The 19,592-nt window shown below is 40.6% G+C and overlaps 2 pseudogenes; both read right to left on the reverse strand.

Moving 5' to 3' along the window:
* Positions 1-5,865: 5,865 nt before the first annotated feature.
* Positions 5,866-15,453, reverse strand: LOC112828680 (small ribosomal subunit protein uS5 pseudogene; annotated as a pseudogene).
* A 2,380-nt stretch (positions 15,454-17,833) lies between these two features.
* LOC112828616 (ras suppressor protein 1 pseudogene) lies at positions 17,834-19,174 on the reverse strand (annotated as a pseudogene).
* Between the last annotated feature and the right edge of the window lie 418 nt (positions 19,175-19,592).

Below are 19,592 nucleotides of genomic sequence, written 5' to 3' on the forward strand. Positions count from 1 at the left end.
TTGGGACTGACCTCAGTTCCCCTGACCCCTAGCACAGTGCTCTTTCACCCTTAGTCACTTGATGTACTTTAGTCCTATGTGTAGGGATACATGTGTTTGGGAGCTTGGAGATTCTAGCTGTTCCCTCACTGATATGCACCATGGTACTCCTGAGCCAGGCTGATGATTTCCCTTTTCCTTAGACTTCCCTGGGGATGAGAAGCTTAGCATTCCAATCAGGGGCTCTTAGATTCTGAGCTTTTTAATGCAATGTGTCCTACTATCCTTGTGAATTGGAAAGAGCAAGGGCAACACACTTTCCACCAGCTGGGGAGCCAAGGACTTGATGAAGATTACCTGATGCGGGTGTGCCCAGTGAGCCCTGCAACAGCAAACTGCAGCTCTCTGCCACATTCATCATTTTAGTAAATTAATTAGGTTCCAGCCTAAAAGGGCCATTAATCTCTATAGATTTTATGTGTCAAACTCTAGAATCTCTTCTGTTGAAAAATATGCTGATCCACTTGCAAACTTGGAGCAGAGAAAAAGAAAAGACAAACAGGTGGCTCATCAAGTTTTGGCCAGAGATGCTCACTGTTGTGGGCTGACTCATGTTCTTGGCTGGAGAAGTGGATGCCAGTTCAATGTCCTAGAAATCTGCTCTTCCACTGTGAAAGCCACCAAATGGTTATGGAAGAGAATTGGGGAAGTGCTGGAATGATCATTTCTAACATGTTCATCACTGTTCCCTCTCACCCCCACTTCTACCTCTAGCCCTCGAATTTTTAATAAAAATCCCCTCAGTCTAAATGCTGTAGTGGAGGGGCGCCTGGGTGGCTCAGTTGGTTAAGTGACTGCCTTCGGCTCAGGTCATGATCCTGGAGTCCCGGGATAGAGTCCCACATCAGGCTCTCTGCTCAGCGGGGAGTCTGCTTCTCTCTCTGACCCTCCCCCCTCCCATGTGCTCTCTCTCTCTCTCTCTCATTCTCGCTCTCTCAAATAAATAAATAAATAAAATCTTAAAAAATACTATTAAAAAAATGCTGTAGTGGAAAGAGTACCGCAAAGACCTAAGCGTTTGATTTTTGTCTACTCTTCTTCAGCTGTGAGTCCTTAGCCAAGTCACTGAACCTCCTTGGGCTTTGTATCAGTTTCCTGATGCTGCTGTAACAAATGACCACATACCTAGTAGCTTAAAACAAACATGGAGATTTATTCTGTCACTGTTCTTGAGGCCAATCTGAAGTCTGAAATCAGTGTTGCTATGCTGAAATAAAGATGTTGGTAGGGCCATGATTCCTTCAGAGTTACTAGGGATAATCCTTCCTCCCCTCTTCCAGCTTCTGGTGGCTGATGAAGGCATGCCACTAAAGGTAAATGACACTTGGCAGACAGCATTCATTTTATTTAATGAATATTTACTGAACACCCGTTCTGCTCTTACAGGTGCTGAGAATACAACAGTGAAGAAAACAGATTAAGTCTCTGCTCTTGTGGAGCTTGAGTGTGGTGGCTTATAAATAGCTATGGGATTCCTTAAATGCATGGTCATAAGGAGGAGACTTATTTCTACCCATTACCTACTCACTACGCTACTATTGTTACATGCTGACGCCCTTCCAGTCTTTAAGAGTTTGTCTTAAATGCTGCCTCCTCCATGAAGCTTTCTTTGATCTAGTCCTACATGCCTAAACTTTCTTCTGAATCCCCCAGACACTACACTTTACCCTAACTGTGTTTGTCATATTCTGTTAGTCACCTTTAAAAGTTATCCTCTCTACAGTCTCTTGGGGGTTCCTTATCTGAGGGCTCAAGCTAGGGGTGAGAGAAGCATAAGGTTGGGGCTCTGGGCTCCCACTCCACTTGACCAGGGCTGGTTTACCTTTACTGTTTACATCCTGAGCTTTAATAGGATGCCATCTGAAGGAGTTCTATGACCAAAAGCATTTGATAATAATTGGTCTTGATCAGCGTGTCTTGACCCTAGCTGCTATGACTACACAAGTCTGGCACCCATTCAACTATGCCAATGCCCAGCTGGAGCCCATTCCACTTCTGCCCAGAGAGTCTGATTCAATAGGTCTGTGGTGGGGTACACGGGTTCCCTGGGTAATTCTGATGCACGGTCAAGTATAGATGCCACTGCTCTACATGGCTCTAAATTTTACCAGATCATAAATTACTTGGAAAGATTAAATGCTTTTTTGTTTGTCTTTATATCCATCCCCCTACCAGTATATAGCAGGTGTTCCTTTGAATTTTTGAATCTTTAAGACAGTCATGAGGGATGGTTATGTTGCAGCAGCAACAACAGCCAAACAAATCCTATTGTCTTCTATTAGTGAGATTTATATTCAGTCACAGACACAGAGCTGGGAGCTTTCTTCTCATCTCCTTATCTGGGATCTGAGCTGAGGGAGCAACCCCCACCTCAAATATAGTAGCCACCATTATTAAAGTTCCCACATCTAGAATGACATGTCATTTCTTCTCCCAGCTCATTGGCCAGGACTATTATATGGCTCAATCCAACTATAAGGGAGCTGAGAAATGAAATCCTACCATGTTCCTGGAAGCCAAAGCACAGGAAAACCTTGGGAAATAACACTTATGACCATCACAGTGCACTCTTTTGGTTAACAAACATTTGGCACGTTTTCCCTCCCACAGGCAAAGTACTCTCATGCCACCCCATGGGAGACAACCCAAAAATTCTATGTGGACACCAGTTGAAAGTCTAGGGGCTGTGGGTGATGCAAGGCAGTCTCTATATTGGATGGTAATGCTCAGTGGTGTCCACATCAGATCTGGATGTGACTCATCTTGATGTGCAGCTCTATGAACTAAATTAAAAGGCAGGTCTTATGTCCTGTATTAGTTTCCTATTATTGTCATAACAAATTACCAATAATTGGTGACTTAAAATTTATTTATTCTTTCACAATTCTGGAGATGAGAAGTTTGAAATCAGGGTGTCAGGAGTGCTGTGCTCCCTCCAGAGACTCTGGGAGAGACTCCCTCCTTGCCTTATCCAGTGTCTGGCATCTGCAGGTGTTAGTGTGTGGCTACACCACTCCATTCTCTGCCTCCGTCTTCATGTGGCTTCTCCTCTACTGTCTGTGTGTGCATCCTTCTCTGTGTGACACTCGTCATTGGATTTAGGGCTCACTCGGAGAACCCAGGATGATCTTATTTCAAGAGTCTTAATTTGATTACATTTGCAGACATTTTTTTCTGGAATAAGGTCACATTCATAGGTTGAGGGATTAAGATATGGACATATCTTTTAGGACATATGATTGCAGCTCACTCTAGTCTTTCCTCTGGCCAAAACTCGTATCCATCCACAAGCAAAATACATTCAAATTCCAAAAACCGTCCAACGTTTTAGCCCATAACAACAACATCAGCTCTAAGTCCCAATCTTACCCAAATGTCATCAGTTCAAAAAATCCCCACTGTCATGACCTGAACTATTTAAATCGGTTTATGCATGAGACTCTGAGTATACTTCATCCTGGGAAAAAAATTCCTCTCCTTTTAAGAACGCATGAAACTAGAAAACAAGTTACATACTCCCCAAACACAATGGTGTGATAAGTATAGGATAGAAATTCCTATTCTAAAAAGGAGGAATTGGGGAAAATTAAGAGGTCAGTGGTCCCAAGCAAGGTCTTAGTCCAGCAGGGGAAATTCTATTAGATTCCAAAGCTAGAGAGTAATCCTTTGTGGCAATACTCCACCCTCTGGGCCCATGATGGCTCGACTGGTCTCTCTGCCACCTGTTATGGCTCTGCCCTTGTAGCCATCTTTCCTTTTTTTGTGGGGTAACATGTGTTTGCAGTTGAGTAGCTCTATCAACCAATTTCCTGACTGTAGAATTTTGGAAGGCCCATGGCCTTCTTTCATTTTTTCCTGTCTTTGTCCCTTTCAGTACAAGCTGTCAGTCATTTTTTTATTACAACTACAAAGACCCCTTTTTCACAAATAAGTTCATGTTCACATGTTCTGGTGATTAGAACGTGGACCTATCTTTTGGGGGGCTACCATTCAATCCACTACATGCTCCCATCCCCATGCCCAATATACACTAGTGGAATACAGACAGGATAACTGAAATAAACACTTTAGTTCCTAAGTGAAAAGAATATGAGAATCTCCAGTCATCGGTCTGTAGCAATTCTGAACTCTTACCTGGCAGATGTTGTGATGGCCCTCTCTTTTGGGAATGGGAAATGCTTCTTGGTTAACCCATACCCTTGGAGTAGTTCCCCAGCCTGATGTTCTCCTTGGATCTTCCCCACATCCACCTCTTGGGGAGATCCTTCTTTTGCAATAATCCTGAAATGGTATTTTAGAACATGCCCGTCTTGAGATCTGAACAGCTTTCTCAGTCATAGACTGGTGGGATCCAAGTGTCATTTTGAATTTTGAGTACTGTAAACGTTTTTAGTACAGGCTCACAGTTTCTTTGGCAATATAACTCTTTAAAAACTCACTGAGATCCTTATCTATTTGCTCCTACTCAGTTCTATGTGCCAATAGCCACACCTACAGTTCTTTCCCAGACATTTCTTACATTTGGTATACTTTTATGCTTTCTTTATCTTGTGACTTTCTTTCAAATTATTTATGAGTTTCTCAGTCTATCAGGCTTCAGTGGGAGAACCACACGTCTAATATCTTTTCTCTGAAGTATTTTGCTGAACTGCAGGTATATACTGGGTACGCTGAAATTAAATGGATCTCTGCTCTGAGATGCCTTATTTCATTCAGAGGTTTGACAAATGGGTGTTATGGTCACGCCCTTGATTCCATCCTTTACTCAAGGCTGAATTTTAGTTGGTTCAAAGGTCCTCACAGTTTTATCCTTTACTGCTTAACATAATAAAATATAGCCTTTTCTACCCCTACTCATACCCAAATTCCTGGATATTCTCTATTTTTTTCTCTGGGCTTATCTTTTTCTTGTGCCTTGTCAAGTTCAGCCAGCTAAACAAACACATGTTACTACCTTCCTTTCTTTCTTTCTTTCTTTCTTTCTTTCTTTCTTTCTTTCTTTCTTTCTTTCTTTCTTTCTTTCTTTCTTTCTTTCTTTCTTCCTTCCTTCCTTCCTTCCTTCCTTCCTTCCTTTTTCTTTTTCTTTCTTTCTTTCTTTCTTTCTTTCTTTCTTTCTTTCTTTCTTTCTTTCTTTCTTTCTTTCTTTCTTCTTTTTTTAGAAAGAGAGACAGCGTGGGAGGGAGGGGGAGAGCGTGGAGGCTGTGGGTGGAGGGGCAGAAAGAGAGAGAGAGAGAGAATCCCAAACAGGCACTACACCCAGCACAGAGCCTGATGTCGTGCTCAATCCCATGACCCTGAGATAATGACTTGAGCTGAAATTAAGAATTGGATGCTTAAGGGACTGAGCCACCCAGGCGCCCCTACTAACATCCTTTTTATAGCATTTTCTCTGATATGTGAAAGTTCATTAGGGACCTCATTTGCCTTCCAAGTTATAATTGGCAGCATTTTTATTAAATATTTTGTCACTGTTAGCATTCTTCTAGCTTCCAATAATAGTTTCAGTTTCTGAATCAGCTAGAAAGTATAGATTTTGTTGAAGTAACAAAAGACTTCAAAACACTTTTAAATACAAAGTTTTATTTTTTGTTCACACTATATGTCTAATGTAGATTGGCTGGGTGGGTGGAGGGTTGCTTTTTGTATTCTGGATTCCAAAATAATGGTTATTGTGTGTCTTTTGTAATTTTCAACCTTAGTATCAGTTGTGTTGTCTACATGTTAAACACTTCAGCATCAAAACACAAAAATTAATTAAACAATTTCCTTTCACATTTAACCTTATCACTAGCTTCATTCAAATAAGTAGAAAACTCACAGCTGAAACTATTTATTTTTTTGAATTTTATTTATTTTAACAGGCTTTGATTCACTTTCTTTTTCTCGTATAAAACTATGTGGTGGCCACAGCTGGAGCCTGGTGTGGGTTTTTACAAGACAGTCAGTGAATCCCTGATAGGGAAACTTGGTGAACCCAGTCTCTTTCCAGAGGTTAGGGGGAGATAGTTGTAGGTCTCAGAAATGGCATCAAAAGTGGCTGTAACCAAGTTGCCGAGGGTAACAGTGCAGCCCCTGGTGAGAGCGAGGTGTATCAGTCATCAATCCCGGACATCATCAATAGTTTCTTGGGCACAGGGTCTGGGACAATGCCATTGCCTCTGGGGGTGGCAACAAGGTGCACCTGCACAGAGCCATAGAGGCCGGTCATCTTGCCTGGAACAGTGTGGGGCTTGCTGATCTTGTTCCCCCAGTAGCCTCACTGTACAGGGATGATGGAAAGCTTGGTCAGGATGGTAGCCCCATGGATGGCAGTGGCTACCTCCTTGGAACACTTAACACTCAGACCGACGTGTCCACTGTAGTCTCTGATGGCAACAAACATCTTGAACCTGGTCCGCTGGGCAGCACGGGTCTGCTTTTGCACAGGCATAATCTTCAAAACCTCATCCTTGAGTGATGCCCCCAGGAAAGAGTCAATGATCTCAGATTCCCTGATGGGCAGAGAGACAAGATAGATCTCGTGCAGGGACTTGATCTTCATATCCTTGACCAAATGGTCCAGCGTGGTGACAGGGATACACTCCTTGCCATTGTCCTTGCCTCCCTGAGCTCCCAGCCTCTGCCCCACCCAGGCTCACCCCGATCCCTCCCCAATCCCAGCCCAGAACCCTAGGGAAACCTCTGAGGAAGCCCCCTGGCCTTCCATTCCAGGGGTTTCCGGGCTCCTGGTGCAGCTGCCATTTGGTGCTGAAACTATCTTATTTTTTAAATTAGCAAACCTTAGTTCTGAGTTATTGAGCAAAAGTGACCTGATGGCTGAGGATCTGAACATTTGTGGCCCACAACAAAATGGGTACCACGAGCAATTTCCCCTTCTTCAATACATGGTATATTTGATGGAAATAATCTCAGCTTCCATGCTGATTACATTGAGATGTGGATGTGGTGGTGATGGGATATTTCCCAAATATTTACAGTTCTCCCCCTGTACTTCCAGGCTCCTGGGTGGTTGGATAGGTCTGTGACTATTTCTGACCCATAAGTGCTAAACAAAGTGAGACCTTCAAAAATTATCTTTCCCTTTGCCACCATAACCAGCAATATTTGAGATGATGGCTGTTCAATCAGCCTGGGTTCTTACAGTAAAGAGATGAGAACAAAATTAGAATTTTGTTTTTCAAAGCCATTTGAAGTTTCTCTGTTACTTCAACAAAATCTGTACTTACTGATACAGAAATTGAAACTATTATTGGGGGCTGGAAGAACCACCTTGTTAAATTAAAAGAAGACTATATTGCAAACATGCTGGGTTATCTAACAGGTCAGAAGGGAAAGTTGAACAACAAAAAACCATTAAAGGACTTGAAGATGTCAGACCCTTAGGAGCAACTGAATTTGAAGATTGAAGTGTGCTCACGGCTCTGCTTTTTTCACACCTCAGCTTTTCTTCTCCTCTTTCACCACAGGTCAGTCTTTCTACAGATGAGAAAATATGGCTGTGGACAGTTTTTAGTTTTATGCATTACAGTGTTGGTCACCTGAAAGGGACTAGGTTAATTTTGTCCCAAGTACATGATGAAATCCAAGAAATAGACTCATTGGTATGGGCAGTTATCTGCCCTTGAACCAATCAGTTGTGGTTGCAATGTAATTGTACTTGCAACAGCTGATTGATGGGAGTATGGGGACCATGGGATTGTGGGGAGGGTGGAGACTCTTTGCTCACGTGGGAGTGTGATTTCTTTGTACTTGTGTGGTGACTTCCTTCATACTCATGTGAAAGAGGCAAGGGCTTTGAAGGGGTAATTCCTGCATAGGTATCCTCACTACTTGTTCGAATGTTCTTTTTTTTTAATGTTTCCTCACTAAGTTTGCTAGTTAGTTAAACAGGTCAAATAAACCATTTATTTTTGGACTCATTTAGGAAAAGCAAACATTTTCTTTAAAACATGAGGACAACAGAACAAGCAATTCATGAGGATATGGTCAAATGTTTCCTAACTGAATTAACATAGTTTCAAAAAGTCTTTTATACCCTTGACCTCTTAGTAGAAAGAGAATTAGAGAGGCCTTTATTTATTTCTTAGGGCACTATGGGTCTCAAAAGGCATCAGATAACATATTGAATCCTGGTGTCTCTAAAGAAATAATTTTCTGCTCTTCTTTCTGGGTTTATAAAATATCATAGCAGCCTGCAACATCAAAATTATTACCTAGATATGAGTGAAGTGACTCACAACTTAATAGGGATTCCGAAAGCTTTGGCTGGCTTCTCTCTTGAGAGTGTGCATTTATTCAATCCTTTTTTCCAAATAGTAGATGCTAACACCATGAAAAATCATTGTCATACTTCGGTAGTAAAGTTGACCACACTGACTCCCTATTCATAGTGCATGCATTATGTATCATGGGGGAAGGTGATGCTTACTGCATTTTCTTTCCTAAAATGGAGGTGACAATACTGACCTCATGTCAAAAGGGTATATGCCTTGAATTTTATTATTTGTTTCTGATCAGTTATTTATGATTGCTTATTTTCCTTTGATATATACATTTGAGAAAGATGTATAACAACCCTTCAGAGTCTGACTTGTTCAACTGTTTGAGGGATAACAACAGAGTAAAGTAAATAAGTACTTAGAGAACTTGGGCCCTTGGCACAATCTGAGACTGTCCAATGGCTCAGATGAACAATTTTCAGTGTCTCCTGTTTTCTATCAAAGTTCCTAACTTATTTGTTGTAATTCAGCCTGAAGGTGAGTTGTTAGAAAATATGTCTTCAACATAGTAATTTTGGCAGTTATAAGATTAAAATATAATAAAGATCATTTAGAAATATAAGTGAGTTAATATTTACTCAGAGTAAGGCTTCAATATTGAGTTCCTTGAAGAGAACAGCATGCTGGTTAAAAAAAAACAAAACAAAAATCAAACAACCAAAGAACAATAGAGAACTAAAGGCCACGCTGAATCACTTGTCAACTAACAACTTTCTGTGTCTGTCTCACTTGGGTTGATGCCAGACATTGAGTTTACAACGATGAACAAGAAAGATATCAGGAAAGGAAATGAGGTCACTGGAAAATACACAGGCATATGAATTACAAAAATTAATTATATATGTTTCAGTTAAGTCTCCTTTTACCCATTGTTAAACTCTCATCTTAAGCCTTTGTGCAAATTTTATTTTCCATTTGGTTTCTCACCTAGACTTTGATATGATACATTAGTTTGGTTTTCTCTCTTTTTGACGGTAGAGCTTTCTCTGGCTTTTTATATAAACTCTCTTCTTTCTATGCTATTAAAGTTATCTCTTAAAACAAAAGCTTCATCATATCACTTTCAAATTCAAAGTCTTTAATAGTTACCTCTTAGGAGCAATGTAAAGTAAGGGTTGTAATCATGAAATTTAGAAAGTGCCAGAGTTGGCTTTGAGTAATCTGAGATCTCAGATAAATTCTTCAGCTCTTCTAATCCTCCATACCTTCATTTGTAAAAGGGAGGCACTATAATTATTTCTCTCATAGGATTTTGGTGAGGACACATTCCCTAGTTTATAATAACTCAATAAATGATAGCCATTATAGCTGCTTAGAAAGCACAATTCCTTTAACACATTATTTATCAAGGATACTGTGGAGATTTCTCACTGGCTGAGACTAGTCTGGATGATTTTTAAAAAAAAAAAGATTTTATTGGGGCGCCTGGGTGGCTCAGCTAGTCAAGCATCTGCCTTTGGCTCAGGTGGTGATCCCAGGGTCCTGGGATTGAGCCCTGCCTCAGGCTCCCTGCTCAGTGGGGAGTCTGTTTCTCCCTCTCCCTCTGCCCTTCCCCCACCACCAACTAGTGCTCACTCTCTCTCTTGCTGTCTCTCTTGCTCAAATAAATAAATAAATAAAATATTTAAAAATATTTATTTTAGAAAGAGAGAGAGAGAATGTGTATGCACACATGCAAGCAGCGGCAGGGGGGAGGGACAGAGGGGGGAGGGGGAGGGAGAGAGAATCTCATACAGACTCCCTGCTGAGCAAAGAGCTTAATATGGGGCTCAATCTCATGACCTTAAGATCTTGAGCCAAAACTAAGAGTTGGAGGCTTAACAAACTGAGCCATCCAGGTGCCCCATCTGGATGATTTTTAATTTCCCTTGTAATTCAGTTCTCTGGATCTTTGGCCCACTCTACCCTTAAATTTCTATTAGAGTCATGAAAGAATAGTGTTTAGTCTACAAATCCCTAGGAATTGGTTAAAATAACCCTTGACTCATCTCTTAAAGGCCACAGAATGGTAATGAGAGAAGTGATGGGCCTTCTGCCTGCTGCCAACATCCACTGGATGCTGACCAGAGACACAGATGAAGGACTTCGTGACTTGGTGGTGATGTTTCCAAGGCCTTATGCCCAGCAGTCCTCTCTTCTGCTGTGATTGTTATTTATAGCCTTAATTTCTGGAGCATGTAAGTAAGTCACCTCAAAGGAACTTATCAAAGAAAAGCTAGGAGCTACAAGGAGATGCTAATTTCCCTTATATGATTATGACTTCAAATACAATCACACTGAAAATTATACACTGAAGTGTATCTTGATTACATTTCTGACTTATGAGTTGACAGTCCCTAAAAATGAGAAATAACATTTCTGTAGTACTCACAGGTCTTAAGTGCTTTATCCAAAATGCCTCATATCCTTCTTTTGTCTATCCAGAGAGCTGAACTTTTTTTGAAAAAAAAAAAGGAGGGGGTGATCAGAGCAATATCTTGATTCAACTATAGCAAAATTAGAGTCTCTGATCTGGAAGTTCTTTCCAAAGTGTGTTCCCCATTTTTTTTTCTTTCACAGAGGAGAAAAAGATGGTGGTGTGCCATTAGGGAAAGGAGAAGGGAGAGAGAGACTCTCAAGTGTCCTTTCTTAATTATCTGCATGCGCAGAGCTTTCCTTCATTGGAGGATAAATCTTGATATGATCAGGATTTGGGACACCTTTCCTAGTGTTTGAGGATCAAGGTCGATGGTCAAGTCTAATGGTTTGAGATGAAGGGAACTATGTCAAATATAAGATAGGAGGGACTAATCTAACTACTTTCCCAATATTTCCAACCCCAAAACAGACAAACAAATAAAGTAGTAACTGGGCATAGTCCCAGACCCTTCTTAGTTCTTTCAATAGAACATGGTAAATGAAGCTGAAGCTTGATTTGAAAATTTCATATTATTTAACAAGCATGATTAGGTGGAAATATTTGAAATAATTTATCTTCTGTGGCAGTTCAGGGTATATAGACAGAGCTGTGGTTGGATAGGTAAGTATTCTGCTTCATAAACAGAACTCATTTATTTATGACACCATAGGTGATTAATGGAGATAAACAACAGTGAGGTACTTGCCAATAACTTTGAAAAATGGAAATAAAAGTGCCATCAGAGATAACCTACTATCATAGATAAAACATGTAGTGCCAGTTTACTGGTTAGAATAGACTAGATTTCACTACCGTGAAAAACAGCTTAAAGATCTCCATAGTGAAACATCAAGACTTATTTCTTGTTCATGATATGTGTTCTTCACAAGTTCTCTGAGGGCCTGTGTTTCATATTTTCTTCTTCTTGGGACCTAGAGCAGACCTTATTTGGAGGTATAGTTGGGTATCTTGGAAGATAAAGGGAACTCAGGAGAGTTTACACTGGCATTTAAATGTTCCAATCTACAAGTGACACGTGACTCTTCCACTTGAAATTTATTGGTCAGAACTAGTTATATGATCTCCCCAAATTCAAAGAGGCTATGAAGGGCATGTGCTCGGAAGGGGTCATTATAATGACTACTAGCCCATCTTCAAGAAAATGATTGGCTCACAGGCCAATATGACTATTGACTGTAACCACATTGAAAAAGTTAATGTACATGAAGAATATGTCAATTAGATTGTACATGAAAGTCAGCTGCCTTAGTAACATAGAAGCAGAGCCCTGGATTTTGATATTGCCAATGGGTTATTCAAGCTCTTTCTGGAAAAGAGGGGTTTAGATAGACAGACGCAAGCCTTTGTTGATAGGTAGATCCCTGCTGTAGAAATGGAAGCATTAGTTTAGCAAAGCCTTAAGTCCATTCAGTATTTGATTCTTTCAGTTTCCCTTGATCTCATTTTATGAGAACCATGAAGCTTTTCTACAAAGAAAGGGATAGTCAGGTGGATGCACACATCTAGTTCACTCAGTGTAGTTTTATTTTAAATTAATACTTTGATATTCTGGCTTTATAAATTGTTTTCTTGTGAGCTTCATTAGCTTAACTCAACTTCTTAAGTTAAATCAACTCCAGGACACTGAAGAGGTAGAATTTCTGAGCCAATGCAGCTGAAAGTCAGGCACTGAACTATAGACCATTCACCAGAAGAAGGGGTTTGTTATTTTGTCAGGGAAGTTGGCTGCTTTACCCTGTGTGACAAGTGGCCTCTCTTAACATTGTCAAAATCTCTTTCTATGTAGTCCTTGCCAATACTTATTTAACTATATCAGGAACACATATGTAGCCCATATTTTAAATTGATGATAACCAAGTGAAAATCAGAGAATTTGTAGGAAAACTCTCAGGCAAAACCACCTTAATAAAATATAAAGCAGCACAGGAAATGTCCTAAGATAATGTTCTAGTAACCACAAGTACCATTATTATTTAGTACTTCCAACCATAATTCGAGACATATGGAAATGCTCTCTCTAGCGGTGTGTTTGAATTTAAAGGAATGTTTCAGCCGCAGTATTCTGGGCAGTAATGCACAAGATGTAACATTTTAACTTGGGCACCATTTCAAGTAACTGAGGGACAGAATGGGAGCTGAACCCTCATTTCACCCTGTGCTCCTCACTTCTTTTAATTCATCAGCCAGGGGAAGCAGTGCAAAGCGGTAACAATAACTAATAAGTGATAATTCAGTGGGGTTCTCTATATTCTTTTATGAAGGAAATCATAAAGTATGCATTTCCATATGTGGCTCTTTTTAAGTATGTTTTCTATCAAATTTGCAGTCCAACATATTCATTTCATGAGTCAGTATCTTTACGTTATCATATAAATGACCACACAAGCCAGAGAGAACTAATACTCTGTGTTACTTCCTGCCTCACTAATGACATACCTATTTTATATGGCAGCTTGGCTTGGCTATAGTTTCAAGTTATTTAATTTAGCGCTAATTTAGGTGGTGTTATGAAGGTGTTTTGTAGATGTGGTTAACATCTACAATCAGTTGATTTTAAAGATTATCTTTGATAATCTGGTGGGCTTCATTTAATCAGTTGGAAGACTTTAAGAGCAAAACTGAGATTTCCCTGAAATCTAGAAGAAATTCTGCCTGTAGACCACAGCACAGTGTCAGGATATATATATCTTATTGGTTGTTTCTCTTCTAGAACCCTTATGATGCTTGGTCTTTTTTTTTTTTTTTTTTTTTTTTTTGTCCTGGGCAGTGGACAGCTGCTGTCACAAATCCTACAAATGTGGAAGTGGCTTCAGAATTAGTGATAGGTAATGGAAGAATTTTGAGAAGCATGATAGAAAAAGCCCAGACTGCCTTGAAGGGACTGTTGGTAGAAAGGCAAAAGTTAAACATGTTTCTGGTGAGATCTCCGAAGGAAATGAGGCACATATTATTTGAAACTAGAGGAAAAACAGCCGTTTTTAATCAAGTGGCAGAGAACTTGGGTGGATTGCATTCCACTGTTGGTTGGAAAGCAGAACTTGTAAATGATGAACTTGGATATTTTGTGAGATTTCCAAGCAAAGTATGAAAGGTGCAGCTTGTTTTTTCCTTGTTGCTTATAGTCAAATGAAAGAAGAATGAGAAATTGAGAGAAAAAAATAAACAAAAAAGAACCAGCATTTGATGATTTGAGAGGTTCTCAAACTATCCAGATTGCAAAGGATGCTAAAATTAGGAAATTCTCTGTTGAGGAAAAGTATTTTGAAGAGAAGCCCAAGGGTATTGCTGGACAACCTTTTGTTGAAGAGATTAGGTATGTGGCTTGGATCCAATTAGCCATCTCAGAAGAATTCTGGGATAGAGATGGAGAAGACTTTTCCTATAGGATGCATTGGTCCTGGAATCTCAATCATACCTGACTCAGATGATTTAGGTGATGAAACTGGGGACCTTTTGAACTGATAATATTTATAGAAGACTTTGGACTTAGAGTTGATGTTGTCATGAGTTATCTTAACTTTGGGGATGTGGGGATGGAGTGAATATATTTTTCACAGGGAATGGACATGAAGTGAGAGGCCGGAGTGCAGAATATGGTGAGTTGAATAGAGGATCTCCAAAATTATGTCCATCCAGAACCTCAGAATGTGACCTTATTTGGAATAAAGGTATTTGCAGATGTAATTAAGGTAAGAATCTTGAGAGGAGCTCATCCTGGATTAGGGTGAACCCTAAATCCAATGATGAGTATCCTCATAAGAGACAGAAAAGAAGAGACACAGAGACAGAGGGGAGAAGTTTACATGAAGATGGAATTAGAGAATGAAATGTTGCTGCCACAAGCCAAGGGTGCCAGGAGCCTCCAACATGCTGGAAGGACAAGAAAGGATTTTTCACTAGAGAGCATGGCCCTGCTGGCACCTTGGTTTCCAACTTCTGATCTCCATACCTGGGAGAGAATATATTTCTGTTGTTTTAAGCCACCAGACTTGTGGTAATTTGTTAGGATAGTCCTAAAAAACTAATACATAGCCTTATATCACTTATTTATAAACATAAATAGGCATTTATTATGTGATTGCTCTTTGTGAAAGGCACTGACCTAGGTGCTGGGGATATAACAGTGAGCAAAATACATTTGTAAAATATACCAGAAAAACAAAGTAAAGTCATTACCACATGACATGATAAGTTCTATGATAAGGATAAGCCCAAGAAGCTACAGGAATGCAGAGCCAGGGTACCCAACCCAGTCTAGGGTATTTAGGGAAAACCTCTGAGAATGTTAGGAGTTAGTTGAGGAAGAGGATGGAATGAAAAAAAGAGCATGTACAAAATCCCAGAAGCAAGAGAATATAGGAAGTTTATTCAAGAGACTGTGAATGGTTCTTCACAGGGTAAGAACCTTGCCTATCCAAGCAAAAAAGCAGGGGCTGCCAATAGCACCTACCGCAGTCCCCAGTGACCTGCTTTGCAGACAAACCCAGCAGATTTCATTTCTAAAGAAACCAAGGACTAGCACAGCCATAGCAGGCCCTGCGGATTTTGCCAGCTTTCATCCCATAGGCACTTGTGGATAGCAGGGTCGCCCACAGCTGCTTGTGCGGCTTGTCTTTTGTCACTGACCTGCATGACTTCACTCATCTCTAACTAGCCTTTCGAATTCTGCACCTGCATGCTCCCAGCCTGACCTCTGTCGATGGCTTTCACTGCCATGCTCCCATGACAAAACCCAGCAGCCACAGCAGTACACACCAAATCCAGGGCTCCTGCAGTTACCAATGTGCCTGCCGTTGGCCCTGGCCCTTGCTGCCTGCCCTGGCCCCATCACTACGTGTGTGTGCAGATGGCCTCTGTTACTACAGAGGCACCTACAGCCACATTTGTGCACACCACCAGCTCTGGCCATCACTGTTGCCTGCTGTGGTTTCTGGCCGCTGAACCTGGAGGCACCACTGAGGACCCCACCAGCCCCTTTAGCCACTGCAGACTCACCACTGTGCTGGCCAAGGATCACATGCTTATTAATATAGAAAGAAAACATGGCTGGGAATGTCCCAAATAGGGGGAGAGATTTGAATATTTAAGTTCATAAAACTCATAGGTCACCACAGAAAATAAACGTAAAAGAAAGTCTAAGAAACAAGGGCTGAAAGAAAACATTTGCCTAACAAGAATACTTTACCTGGCAAGGCTGTCTTTCAGGGGAAGGCAATGAACTGCCACTTCTTCTTCTTTTTTTTTTTAATATGTTATGTTAATCACCATACATTACATCATTAGTTTTTGCTGTAGTGTTCCACGATTCATTGTTTGTGTATAACACCCAGTGCTCCATGAAGTACGTGCCCTCTTTAATACCCATCACCATGCTAACCCATTCCCCACCCCCCTCCCCTCTAGAACCCTCAGTTTGTTTCTCAGAGTCCATAGTCTCTAAGGGTTCCTCTCCCCCTCTGATTTACCCCTTTTCATTCTTCCCTTCCTGCTATCTTCTTTTTTTTCCCAACAGTCTTACACAATTCAGAGCAATCACCATAGCACATACCCTCCCCAATGTCTATCACCCAGCCACCCCATCCCTTCCCCCCACCACTCCAGCAACCCTCAATTTGTTTCCTGAGATTAAGAATTCCTCATATCAGTGGGGTCATATGATACATGTCTTTCTCTGATTGACTTATTTCGCTTAGCTTAATACCCTCTAGTTCCATCCACGTCGTTGCAAATTGCAAGATCTCCTTCCTTTAGATGGCTGCATAATATTCCATTGTGTGTCTATATATATATATATATATATATATATATATATATATATATATACACTACAACTTCTTTATCCATTCATCTGTCGATGGACATCTTGACTCTTTGCATAGTTTGGCTATTGTGGACATTGCTGCTATAAACATCGGGGTGTATGTACCCCTTTGGATCCCTACATTTGTATCTTTGGGGTAAATACTCAGTAGTGCAATTGCTGGATTGTTTGGTAGCTTTATTTTCAACTTTTTGAGGAACCTCCATACTGTTTTCCAGAGTGGCTGCACCAGCTTGCATTCCCACCAACAGTGTAGGAGGGTTCCCCTTTCTCTGCATCCCCGCCAACATCTGTCGTTTCCTGACTTGTTAATTTTGGCCATTCTGACTGGTGTGAGGTGGTATCTCATTGAGGTTTTGATTTGGATTTCCCTGATGCCGAGCAATGTTGAGCACATTTTCATGTGTCTGTTGGCCATTTGGATGTCTTCTTTGCAGAAATGTCTGTTCATGTCTTCTGTGCATTTCTTGATTGGATTATCTGTTCTTTGGGTGTTGAGTTTGATAAGTTCTTTACAGATTTTGGATACTAGCCCTTTATCTGATATGTCATTTGCAAATATCTTCTTCCATTCTGTCGGTTGTCTTTTGGTTTTGTTGACTGTTTCTTTTGCTGAGCAAAAGCTTCTTATCTTGACGAAGTCCCGGTAGTTCATTTTTGCCCTTGCTTCCCTTGCCTTTGACAATGTTTCTAGGAAGACGTTGCTGTGGCTGAGATCGAAGAGGTTGCTGCCTGTGTTCTCCTTTTGGATTTTGATGGACTCCTGTCTCACATTTAGGTCTTTCAACCATTTTGAGTCTATTTTTGTGTGTAGTGAAAGGAAATGGTCCAGTTTCATTCTTCTGCATGTGGCAGTCCAATTATCCCAACACCATTTGTTGAAGAGACTGTCTTTTTTCCATTGGACATTCTTCCCTGCTTTGTCAAAGATTAGTTGACCATAGAGTTGAGTGTCCATTTCTGGGCTCTCTATTCTGTTCCATGGATCTATGTGTCTGTTTTTGTGCCAGTACCATTCTGTCTTGATGATGGCAGCTTTGTAATAGAGCTTGAAGTCCGGAATTGTGATGCCACCAGCTTTGCTTTTCTTTTTCAACATTTCTCTGGCTATTCGGGGTCTTTTCTGACTCCATACAAATTTTAGGATTATTTGTTCTATTTCTTTGAAAAAAGTAGATGGTATTTTTTTTTTTTACCCTAAGATCAGACTGTTCTTTATTCAAGAAGTAACATGTGATACAAATTCAAGATTTTATTAAAAATTATGTTATTTAACATAATATCTCGATGGTTACAGCTTTTAACAAGCTTTTAACAAAGCAAAATAATGAGTTATGTGAATAAACAGAAGAGTGAATGGTGTTAGCTGTCACATTTAAATGATCACATGGTTTTAATTATTCTTTTGATAACACGCAACTTTGTGAACATCTATTCAAGGGACTGAACTCCGTGCCTACTATAGAATTTGCAGTTGAATTAGAGCTTTGTTTCCTGCCTTTGGCATTTTTAAGCAAACAAATGGAACTGGTTTTAAGAATTTATAAAAATCTACCACCTACCAAAAACATTTAAAAGGTAAAGTGATAAGCTCTAGAAAGAGAAAAAAAACAACACATACACATGTATTTATTTGTGGGATACAGTAAGAGAGAACAGAAGTCATAATGAGGGAAGCAACCAGAAGTTCAGCCCATGCCAACCCTCTATTTGTTCTTGCCTGTCAGGGGTTTCTGGCTGATCTTTTTCCATTTGTCATTATTTTTCTTCCGTGGTTCTGAGTTTGCTTGCATGTGTCTGCTGTAGAGGTATTTGTACTTCTCAGAACGGATATATTCAAAAACATGGGACACGCCAAGCTGGAATTGGTCAGCGATTGGGGTAACCCAGGGATTGTTCTCTGCTTTGAACACTTGCTTCTGACCAGTTAAATCCAAGTTTCCTAGTTCTGGGGGCAGAACGGTCAGGCCCCTGAATGTGGAGTTCCTTAAGCTGAGTAAGCTCCCCGATTTCTTTAGGCAGCGAGATCAGGTCATTATCCCTAAGGCTGAGTATCTGCAACTTTGTGAGCTTCCCAATATCTGGCGGCAGGATTTCAAAATCGTTGTCACTTAGAGTGCATGCAGGGTGGTAAGGTAGAAGAAGTTTCCGGGAAGAGAATTTTCATTCAAGTTGTTGTAAGTCAAATCAAGGACCTCCAGAGCTGGGAGGGAGCCAAATCCTTGAGGCAAAGTGTTTAGTCTATTCATGCCCAAGTTCAGGTGTTTGAGCTTTTGAAGGCTGCTGATCTGTGTGGGCAGCTCCTCAATCTGGTTATTAAAAAAGTTTAGCGTCTCCAAATTCTTCAGTTCTGCTATGTTTGGTGGGACCGTTGTTAGCTTGTTGTGGCTGAGGACCAGCTGCGTGATGTGGGCTAAAGAGAACAAGCCGTTGACATCCAGCATGTTGGAGATGCCCCGGTCACTCATGTCCACTTCCGGCTGGTTCTTCTCCCGGCTCTCCTCCACCAACTTTTTCAGAGACTTGGACATGTTCGCGGAGGGCAGCGCCTAACAGGCTGGGCGAGGGAAGCACAGGTTTCCACAGGGCGCACCTCAGTGGCAAGAAATGCACTTGGTCAGTAGTAGATGGTATTTTGATGGGGTTTGCATTGAATTTGTAGATTGCTCTAGGTAGCATTGACATCTTCACAATATGTGTTCTTCTAATCCATGAGCATGGAACGTTTTTCCATTTCTTTGTGTCTTCCTCAATTTCTTTCATGAGTATTTTATAGTTTTCTGAATGCAGATTCTTTGCCTCTTTGGTTAGATTTATTCCTAGGTACCTTACGGTTTTGGGTGCAATTGTAAATGGGATCGACTCCTTAATTTCTCTTTCTTCTGTCTTGTTGTTGGTATATAGGAATGCCACTGATTTCTGTGCATTGATTTTACATCCTGCCACATTACTGAATTCCTGTATGAGTTCTAGCAGTTTTGGGGTGGAGTCTTTTGGGTTTTCCACATACAGTATCATATCATCTGCAAAGAGT

The sequence above is a fragment of the Callorhinus ursinus genome, unplaced genomic scaffold (assembly GCF_003265705.2).
Source record: "Callorhinus ursinus isolate GAN/ISIS: 27379988/994484 unplaced genomic scaffold, GSC_fseal_2.0 scaffold13, whole genome shotgun sequence".
Classification (NCBI taxonomy): Eukaryota; Metazoa; Chordata; class Mammalia; order Carnivora; family Otariidae; genus Callorhinus; species Callorhinus ursinus.